Source organism: Myotis nattereri, assembly GCF_964212035.1.
Source record: "Myotis nattereri genome assembly, chromosome: 5".
Lineage (NCBI taxonomy): Eukaryota > Metazoa > Chordata > Mammalia > Chiroptera > Vespertilionidae > Myotis > Myotis nattereri.
This window is the reverse complement of record NC_138080.1, coordinates 62,076,601-62,087,792: the sequence shown is the minus strand read 5'-3', so window position 1 is coordinate 62,087,792 and position 11,192 is coordinate 62,076,601. Positions and strand designations below refer to the sequence as shown.

The window sequence follows — 11,192 nt, the reverse complement described above, 5'->3', positions numbered from 1 at the left end:
TGCCTCTCTCCACACCTGCCTTTCACAATGTGAAGAACATGCCTGGCCCAAGAAAAATGAAAGGCATGGAGCAGGTAGGTTTAGAACCATCCTCTAGCTTGGAGCCAGTGACCTACAGAAAAGAATTGCTGTTTTAAGCAGTATGTTTTGAGGTGGTTTGCTACCCAGAATTAGTGTTGCAGTCGTTGACTGATACAATAGGAGACAGAGGAATCTGCTCTCTTGGTATTGGCCTTGAAGTTGCCATGCTTGATATCTCTAAGGCAGCTCTTTGATAGCAGGTCTTAGAAAGACACATCTCTTATGGAAGCTGGCCAAGGAAGAAACCCAGAAAGTTTGCAGCATAGAATTCTAAAGTGTCAGGTTCCGTAGGAAAGGGCTGATGTGGCCAGCAGTCCTAGAAACATGCTCATATAATAGGAGGTATCTACATAACTAGATTGCTGTTACTCCTGGGTTTTGTTGTGTGTGTGTGTTTTTTTTAAACAAGAATTTTATTAAGACAACAAGACACTGGACTTGAAGGGAAAACTATCTAGGATTCATTTTTTTAGAGTAATTTATCCCTACTTAAAGACAGATTGCCCTACATGTAACAGCTACGTACAAAAAAGTTACAAAATTGTCCTTGGTTTTACAATGATAAAAATGAAAAACATCAAAATTCTCCAATCAAACAAGGTATGCAAGAATTTTTATGTTGTTCTTTTTTTTTGTTAAACAGTGAGAGCAAAATAACTTACTGGAGTGTAAAGATAAGAGCTGAATGAGCATGCCACTAATGGAGTGAGGGGGTGTTTTCACAGAACCAGTATTTTTTCCCCATCCCATCTCCATTTGATGTAGATGGAAACATACCATTGGCCATTTAGTTTAAAAAAATGCAAATGCTTGTGCACATACATTAGTTACTTTATGTACCATAAAGGAATGGGGAAGGGGGAAATGAAAGAACAGAGAAAACTATACTGTAGTGGTCAGATGTGTGGAAACCAAATTGTAGTTTTCTAATTGAGAATGTCTTCTTGGTCTGGAGGAACAGAGTTCTGGAGTAAAGTAGCAGGTTCCCTTTTTAGTAGACACCTCCTGTCTGCTGCTGGAACACATCCGTTGTGTCTTCATCCTCCATTTCCAACTGTGCAGGTGTGTCTGTTTCATTGATTGGCTGCCCCTCAAGTCGGAATTTGATCTGCTTCATTGACAAACCCTGTCTGTTCACAATAGGCTTTCCTTAGTTTACTAAGTGGTGTGTGCCTCTTAAACTGCACCCCAGAACCATCCTGCCCCGCCACCTTCAAATTAAAATGATCATTGCTCTCAGTCTTGACTCCTTCCTTGGGCTTTTCGTTGGCCATGGCGAGGGCCGGAGTCTCCTCAGCTGCCGCTTCACAAAAGGGGTAGCAGGTCCGCACCAAACGAGCACACCCGCAGCCCCAGGAGCGGCAGAAGGAGCTGGGTTTTTTATATTGTACAATTTATTTTAATTATACAGTGGTTCATTAATGTACCCTTATCAATTTTCAAATAATACAAAATAGAATTTTTTATAAACCGAGTCTCCTTCCCTTCTCTACTCTCCTGTCTACTCCTCACCCTCCATACATACCAGCCACTCCATACCGCTACTCTTTCACAGCTAACCTTAAATGATAGATGAGCACTTCAGCTTCCAGATTCTTTTCCTCTGCATTTATATACATATGCATGCATTTGTAGGGACTAAATATAAATGAGATTATATAACGTGTATTAGGCAGAATGCTTTCTTTAAAAGGTTTTTGTTGATTTTAGAGAGAGGGAAAGGGAGAGGGAGAGATAGAAACATCTGTGAGAGAAACAATCCCTTTTGGGGTATTGAGCCCACAACCCAGGCATGTGCCCTGACTGGGAATTGATCCAGTGACTTCTTGGTACATGGAATGATGCGCAAACAGCTGAGCCACACCAGCTGGGCTAGGCAGAATACTTTTGTACTTGCTGTTTATTTCCCCCTTTGATTTCTCTAATTATCTAAGACAAGCTTTTTAAAATTTCAGTCTGTCTTCAGTAAGATAGGCTAACCAAGGGAAGAGGTTTTCCTGCTTTTATATCATATTTGAATATGTTAAACTGGGAAGAGGACCCGTTAGGGCCCAGTTTAGGGATGGGAGTGATAATCAACGTGAGGAACAAGAAGACTAACTTCCCTGAGTGGTAGCCAGGGAATCATGTGCCCCTCCCAAACTGGAAATGCTCTGTCTTGGGCTAATCTTTGGAAGTTCTCAAAGTGAATAGTCCAAGAGAACAAGGGGAAGCTGTGCTACCCTTTCTGACCTGGCCTCTGGAGTCACAGCCATCACTGCGCCACATTCTATTGGTCATGCAAACCAGTCCCAGTTCCGTGAGAGGTGACGCTGCACAAGGACATAAATACTATGGAAGGTGAAGACCACTAGGATCCATGTTGGCAACTGACCGCCACAGGAGCATCCAAAGTAGTGAATTTTGAATAACTGACACAATCTTTAAATTTGTTAGATTCCTTCACTACAGGTGGGCAAATCCCCAGGTTACCAACAACTACGTAACTTCATAACTTCGCAAGAGCAACCAGAAAAATCTCTTCTTTTGCCTCTCCTTAAAGAACCTGTGGTTTCAGGCAACTGCCCAATTATATTCTGGTGTTAGCTGACCTTATTTGTGAGCCACGGTATCCATCCCTCCCACTGCCCCTTTCTGGACTTCTATAAAGATGATTATTCATAACTCTCCTCTACTCTGGTTAGCAAAGGAAGCTAATCCCCAAACTCACTTTTGATTTTATGTACCAGATTGCCTTTTATGAATCAGAATCTCTTAAGCATTGTATATTAAGCAAGCCAGCCTTAAAGAATGATCAAAACCAAAATAATTTAGGGGGACATGTTAAGTTCCCAGAATACAATGAAACAATTCTTAAGAATGGCATTTGTGCCATCAAATGCAATCAGGTCAAATAAGCAAAAAATATGTTTTGAATATAGAAGGGAAATTGAATCCTCATGAGTTGCATGTGTCATTTTACAGTGTAATATTTCTAGCAAAGTAAATGCTTAAAGTCATTTCATAATTTTAGTTCTTTTTTTTTTAATATGTTTTATTGATTTTTTACAGAGAGGAAGGGAGAGAGATAGAGAGTTAGAAACATCCATGAGAGAGAAACATCGATCAGCTGCCTCCTGCACACCTCCCACTGGGGATGTGCCCGCAACCCAGGTACATGCCCTTGACCGGAATCGAACCTGGCACCCTTCAGTCTGCAGGCTGACGCTCTATCCACTGAGCCAAACTGATTTCGGCATAATTTTAGTTCTTGATATATTTTTAAAGCAACCTTCCCTTTAAAATAGTACTTTAGTTGGAGGCATTTTATTAATTCTATCCACAAGTAAATTAAAGTACATTTTATTGCTTTATTAAAATATTTGAAGTGTTTAAGATGGATTACTCTTTATTCTAATTGGAATTTATAATTTTTTCCATGTTAAAACTAATTTTTGTCAGCAGAATTTGCCTCCTTTATTATAAAGTTAAAAGTCCAAATGAAATGTACAAGAAGACATTTTATCAGTGATTTAAGACTGTATTAATCTTTAAAGTTTCCGAATAAAATTGATTCCTTAATAAAATTCAGGATAAATGCTATAGTAGTTAATTAAAACACAAAGATAAATATCTTTCATGGGGAAAGATCTGAAATAAATTTTCTTATTTGTGAGCTGACTAGTTTTCAAGGGCATTTAGCTCTGTTTCTTCCATGCTACCAAGTTAAAATGAGTTAATAGAATTTTAAATTGTATTTCCTAGATCACCTTAAAGATTAGAAAAAAACAAACCAAAGACTTGTTTTCCCCATTATTTATCTGCTTTCTTTCCAGGAGGTTTTTCTTATTGGTGAGCTAATCAGAGTGGGTGGCATTGTTTCAATTAAAGTAAATAATAACAGCCATAAAAACAATAATACTGGCCACTATAAGTACACTACTAGATACTAATTAATTCCGTTCATTAATCTTATGAGTTCCATATAATTATCTCCATCTTTATATTGAAGTTCATGTTGATGGTAAAAGACAAGGGACTTTTTTGAAGTTACACAGTAGACAGTGGAGTTTAAGATTGAATCCTTTGTCAGCGCCTGTGCCCTTAACCACTAGTACTTTCTAAATGCAGCCTTGTTTTAACTGTTCTTGTCCAAACATCAGGCATGAAAAGTATTGCTTTCTGCAACAGGCTTGACACCAGCCTCAGGTCCTAGTCCCCCAGATTCATAGGTCACTGCTGCCACTTTGCAACCCTAGTCACCTCTGTTTGGCATCCCTGTTCTGCCTAGCATAGCAGGCACCACCCAGATGGTTGATGTCTCTGGCCATGTTCCCTATCTCCCTCTTTCCAGACCCTCTCTTCTTCCCTGGTTATCAACATATTCCCTCTACCCCAGCCTGTGGCTCCTGCATCCTGTTCTTCTTGTCTGCCGCACCATATCTGAGTATACTTTCCATATCTGCTGATGACAGACTGCTAAGCAAAAAGAGAGAAATTTAAGGCCAGGATAAGAAAGCCAATCAATATGGAGGATAAAAAGGCCACAGGAAGACCATAATTAAAATGTTAATTCCAGGCAGAAAAGGATGAGCTGAGAGTATTAAAATACTGTGAATCTACATTGCTAGCTACATGAAAGACTGTTAACTTCCCAAATGTAAAGAACAGGGAGGGGGTGGGGGGAAGAAGTGCCATGGTTAAAATTAATATTCAGGCCCTAACCGGTTTGGCTCAGTAGCTAGAGCGTCAGCCTGTGGACTCAAGGGTCCCAGATTCTATTCCAGTCAAGGGCATGTACCTTGGTTGAGGGCACATCCCCAGTAGGGGGTGTGCAGGAGGCAGCTGATAGATGTTTCTCTCTCACCGATGTTTCTAACTCTCTATCCCTCTCCCTTCCTCTTTGTAAAAAAAATCAATAAAATATATATTTTTTAAAAAAATTAATATTCAAGAGTCCATGAAGAGGTATAGTAATATAGTACAGGTATACCTGTATTTATGTTACATGTCGTCAGAGGCCTAAGTATCAACAACATGCTTTTGAAATTTAGCATCATCTTAAACAGTGTTGATTGAATGTGTACTTTCTTTGTACCTTTTCTTTTTACCTTTTCTTTTAATCCTCATAATAACCTGTGAACAAAAAGGGGCCACATGCTAACCTGACTAGCTCAGGGAAGGCCTGCGTGGCGGGCGGCCTTGCAAACTCAGAGACCTACAGTAACCACAAAGGATGGTCTGAAATGAAAACTTTTTAACTAAAAGCAGTTTACTAGTATGGTAGGTACTCATGTCCTAGGCTGGTATCTTCCCTGACAAAGGTCAGTCTTTACCTTAACTGAGCCTGTCTACTGTCTTTTTGCATCAATGATAACATATCATTGGTATGTCAAAGTAATTTTTCTTTTTCCGCACTCCTCAAAGCACAGGCACCAGTCTGCAGAGACCACAAACCCCCTCATTCTCACTGAGTTAATTGTTGACTGTTAACTGTCCTATGCCCACCTACATAAAAGAAGTATATGTTTATCATTTTACTTTTTATCCAATCTCAGAGGTTTCCCTGCTTTGCTTCCTAATGTATCACCAATGGGTTTCATGTAACCCACTTACATCGACAGTTTTGGCTCAAATAAACTCACACAAACTCTTCACAGGTTTGAATGTTTCCAACATTGAAAAACCCAGTCAGGAAGGTATTGTCGTTGCTGTCTCCAGACTGTGCTCTTCACAGGCTGCTCAGCTTCCTCCTGCTCCTTCTCACTGTGGCCTCCAGGGTTGACGTTTTCAGGCTTTAATATTTTTAATTTGCCATTAGCCCAAAGAGTCAGTCCTTCAATCAAGATAAGACTTGTGCAGTGAGGCCTCCCTGCCCTGTACTCTCCGTAGGAATAGGTCAATACCTTTGACATGAGATTTAGGGTAAGTGAAGGAGTCCAGTCACAACAAGCTTGAGAGAGGCTTAGATTCCGCTAGTAGAGAATTTCAGAGCACACTTACAAAGTCTGTATTTTCATTTGCTTACCTGGGTAGAAGAAGAAATTAATATGTTAACAATGATTAATTCTTAACATATTAATTATGACTGAGTCCAGAGTAGGTCCTTTTGTGATCCGTACAAACTAGAGAAGTAAGCTTCCACAGATGGAAGAGGCAAGGCTGGAGTCCCCACCCTCCAGCTTTTAGTCCCTTAGAACTGTCAGGAATATTTATATTTACTGTAACCTAATCATCCTACAGTTGAGGACACTGAGGCCTAAATAATTAAGAAACTTGCTTTTGTTAATACAACTAAACAGTTGGAATTTGAATCCAAATTTTTCTTATTTTTATAAGCTCTCTTTTTGAGGTCACTGAGATAAGAGCTGTAGAAGAGGAAGGTCTTTGGAAATGTTGATGCCCTTGAGCCTAGTGGAGGGAGCTCAGCGACAACAAGCTCCCTTTAATTGAATAGATAGCTCCCCCGCCCCTCACCCGCCCCGCAAGAGAGGGAGGGGCTGAGTGAGATGGTGGAGGGCAGAAAACCAGGTATAGAATCACAGAAAACAGGCTTAGATCTAGTGAGCAGGGCCAAGTAGAGAAATCAGGGAGCTTAGGCAAATCATAGAAAAAGCTAAAATTAGTTAGCCAAACTGTGGACTCAAATGGAGACTTGACAATTTTGTTTATGACAGCGGTTCTCAACCTGTGGGTCGAGACCCCTTTGGGTGTCGAACGACCCTTTCACAGGGGTCGCCTAAGACCATCGGAAAACACATATATAATTACATATTGTTTTTGTGATTAATCACTATGCTTTAATTATGTTCAATTTGTAATAATGGAATTGGGGGTCACCACAACATGAGGAACTGTATTAAAGGGTCGCGGCATTAGGAAGGTTGAGAACCACTGGTCTATAGCTAACCATATCCATATGTTCAAAATTATTTTGGTTTTCAGTTTTTCCTGTGAATGTCCTGTATATTTTTATAAGGTGGTTTACATTTAATATAAGTCAACTTTGGCATTTTTCCAACACATATGATGGAAAACTTAATTATTTTTATGTTATTCTATTGACGTTTTCAGTCTTTAATATTTTTCATTTGCCATTAGCCCAAAGAGCCCTTCAATCATTAAGAAAACACTTGTGCAGTTAGGCAGGAAATAGATACTAGAGCAAAGGCACTATATCCTGCCTCTCAAGCCCTAAAGTACTAAACTTCCAAATGACAGCATGCTGAGACCAGCAAGGGACAGATTTGTATTAAAGATGCACTTCTGGTTACCAGACCAACTGGGTAGCACTGAGTCTTTTTGAGTGCAAAGTTTCAAATGGCAATTGTAGATTTTTCTGTAAATGGTCTAGATATCTTCAAAGGAGATTAATGACTAATTCATGTAGCGTATATGACTGGCTTTGCGGAACCCTTTTCCCACAAAAATGTCTTAGGTGGGATCCTGTTTTCCAGTAGCAGGTTTTTGGGGTGAGATAAGTGAATGGGTTAAAGGAATGAAAAAATAAGATAAGAAAGCAAGTCTTCTGTGCACTGGAAGTATGCTAGCTATGTCTGTTCTACAGGGAAAATATTTCAAAGATCTGATCTAAGAAAAAAAAAAAGAAGACAATCTTGGTAAATTTACATATATTTACGAGGGCCTAAGGCCATTTAGTATTCTAGGTAACAAAATTTTAAAAAAAATTTAGAACTTACAAATTGAACATCAGTCTAAAATGCTAGTAATAAGAAGTTAGCATATGAAAAATATTCTTAAATACTAGAGGCCCAGTGCACAAAATTTGTGCACTTGGGGCAGCAGGGGGCGGGGATCACTCAGCCCAGCCTGCACAGTCCAGGAGCCCACAGGGGATTCCAACTGCCACAGAGGCAGGAGAGGCTACCACCACTGTGCTCGCCAGCTGTGAGCCTGGCTTCTGGCTGAGCGGTGCTACCACTGTGGGAGCACACTAACTGCCAGGGGGCAGCTCCTATGTTGAGTGTCTGCCCCCTAGTGCTCAGTGTGTGTCATAGCAACCAGTTGTTCCTGGTCAGTCCAATTTGGTCAATTTGCATATTAGGCTTTTATTATATAGGATTCTTGATGAGCTATAAAGAAGTAAAATGTTTCTTTTTTTAAAAATTAAATCTTTATTGTTCAGATTATTACAGTTGTTCCTCTTTTTTCCCCCCATAGCTCCCCTCCACCCGGTTCTCACCCCCTCCTCTGCCCTAACCACCCCCCCGCCACTGTCCTCACTCATAGGTGCGTGATTTTTGTCCAATCTCTTCCCTCACCCCCACACCCCACCCCTCCCCCACCAGAATAGTCAGTCCACTCCCTTTCTATGCCCCTGATTCTATTATAATCACCAGTTCATTCTGTTCATCAGATTACTTATTCACTTGATTCTTAGATTCACTTGTTGATAGATGTGTATTTGTTGTTCATAATTTGTATCTTTACCTTTTTCTTCTTCTTCCTCTTCTTAAAGGATACCTTTCAGCATTTCATATAATACTGGTTTGGTGGTAATGAACTCCTTTAGCTTTTCCTTATCTGTGAAGCTCTTTATCTGACCTTCAATTCTGAATGCTAGCTTTGCTGGGTAGAGTAATCTTGGTTGTAGGTTCTTGGCATTCATCACTTTGAATATTTCTTGCCACTCCCTTCTGGCCTGCAAAGTTTCTGTTGAGAAATCAGCTGACAGTCGTATGGGTACTCCCTTGTAGGTAACTGGGTTTCTTTCTCTCGCTGCTTTTAAGATTCTCTCTTTGTCTTTTTGCTCTTGGCATTTTAATTATGATGTGTCTTGGTGTGGTCCTCTTTGGATTCCTTTTGTTTGGGGTTCTCTGCGCTTCCTGGACTTGTAAGTCTATTTCTTTCACCAGGTAGGGGAAGTTTTCTGTCATTATTTCTTCAAATAGGTTTTCAATATCTTGCTCTCTCTCTTCTTCTGGCACCCCTATAATTCAGATGTTGGTACGCTTGAAACTGTCCCAGAGGCTCCTTACACTATCTTCGTATTTTTGGATTCTTTTTTCATTTTGCTTTTCTGGTTGGGTGTTTTTTGCTTCTTCATATTTCAAATCTTTGACTTGATTCTTGTGATCCTCTAGTCTGCTGTTGGAACTCTGCATAATATCCTTTATTTCAGTCAGAGTATGTTTAATTTCTAGTTGGTCCTTTTTCATAACCTCGAGGGTCTCATTAGATTTCTTGAGGGTCTCACTAATTTATTGGTGGTCTCACCAGTCTTTTTGAGGGTCTTACTAAATTTATCGGCGGTTTCTAGAAAGTTCTTGAAAAACCTTAAAAGTGTGGTTTTGAACTCTATATCCAGTAGTTTGCTTTCCTCCATTTCTGTCATTTGTGACCTGTTTCTTTGTCTCTGCATTTTTTATGCTTCCCTGTGTTGGTAGAGTGGCTTTGTGTGCTAGGTGTCCTATAGGGCCCAGTGGCTCAGCCTCCCCAATTACCTGAGGTGGACACTCTTGATCTCTCAGGAATTTGGAATTGGGACCAACAGGCTATCTACAGCCTCTTAAAGTGCCTGGAGCCTAGCATATGTGTGTTGGTAGTTGTGGGGGAGCCATATGCAAACTGAGAGCAGGGAAAACCCTTCAGCTGTGGCTCAGCCCCAGGGAGGAGCAAACAATAGAGCAAGAGAAAAGTGTCTGGGTTCCTGGTAGCTTCTGGATCCCATCCATTCCAAACCTTTATAGGACCTGACACTTATACAATGTGAGGGCCCTCCATTTAAAAAATAGATAATTATTTATACAAAATTAGGTATGAATATGCATATTTAGAATGGTAAATAAATCACAAAATTACAGATTTTTAAAAGCTGATCATTACTTCAAATATTATAAAACCCAGAAAAATAAATTATACTTTTTTGTTAATCAACTCTCTGACATACCTCTAAAATAATTTTCCTACATTCATTGGCTACATATTATCACATTATTTCTTTTTTTATCTTTATTGTTGAAAGTATTACAGATGTCACCTTTTTTTCCCTATTGACCGTCTCCACTCCACCCCCTGCACCCCTCAGGCCTTCACCACACTATTGCCCGTGTCCATGACCTATGCGTATAAGTATATAAGTTCTTTGGTTTATTTCTCATCTCCCCACCCCCACATCAAGGTATGTCAGTCTCTTCCATGGCAACATGCTTTGGGTCTTATTTTGTTGGTCAATTCATTTTGCTCATTAGATTCCATAAATAAGGGAGAACATGTGATATTTGTCTTTCTCAGATTGGCTTATTTCACTTAGCATAGTAGTCTCTAGGTCTATCCATGCTGTCCCAAAGGGTAAAAGATCCCTCTTTTTTAAACCTACAGTATTCCTTTGTGTAAATGTCCCACAGCTTTTTTATCTATTCACTAGAGGCCCAATGCATGAAATTCATGCATGGGTAGCGTCCCTAGGCCTGGCCGATGATCAGGGCCGATCTGTGGGGCAACCAGTGGGGCAATTTGCAGGGGGGGGTGCCACTGGCACCTGCCTTGGCCGGCCTGGCACCCCTGCCTTTCGGCCCCGCCCCCTGCTTGCCAGCCCCACCCCCCACTGGCACCTGCCTTGGCTGGTCAGGGGCCTGTGGGCTGGGGGCAGCTCCTGCGTTGAGCGTCTGCCCCCTGGTGGTCAGTGCACATCATAGCAACTGGTCGTTCCATTGTTCGGTCAATTTGCATATTAGGCTTTTATAATATAGGATATACTGATGGGCACTTGGGCTGTTTCCAAATCTTAGCTATTGTTAATAACGTTGCTGCCCTAGCCGGTTTGGCTGAGTGGATAGAGCGTCAGCCTGCAAACCTAAGGGTCCCAAGTTTGATTCCAGTCAAGGGCACATACGTCAGTTGCAGATTCCTCCCCATGCAGGGGGCAGCCAATTGATGTGTTTCTCTCACATAGATATTTTTCTCTGTCTTTCCCTCTCTCTTCACTCTCTCTAAAAAAATCAATGGAAAAATATCCTCGGGTGAGGATTAAAAAAAACAAAACGCTACTATGAACATAAGGGTGCATATAATCTTTCTGACTGGTGTTTCAGGGTTTTAAGGATAAAATCCAGATATATTCCCAGAAGTGGGATCCCTGGGTCAAATGGCAGTTCCATTTTTAACTTTTT

General features: G+C 40.6%; 1 pseudogene across 1 annotated transcript; it reads right to left on the bottom strand.

The window, feature by feature from the left end:
- Window positions 1-1,072: 1,072 nt before the first annotated feature.
- On the bottom strand, window positions 1,073-1,355 carry LOC308520143 (small ubiquitin-related modifier 2-like; annotated as a pseudogene). The gene has a single exon. The product of its transcript is annotated as a small ubiquitin-related modifier 2-like (transcript).
- Between the last annotated feature and the right edge of the window lie 9,837 nt (window positions 1,356-11,192).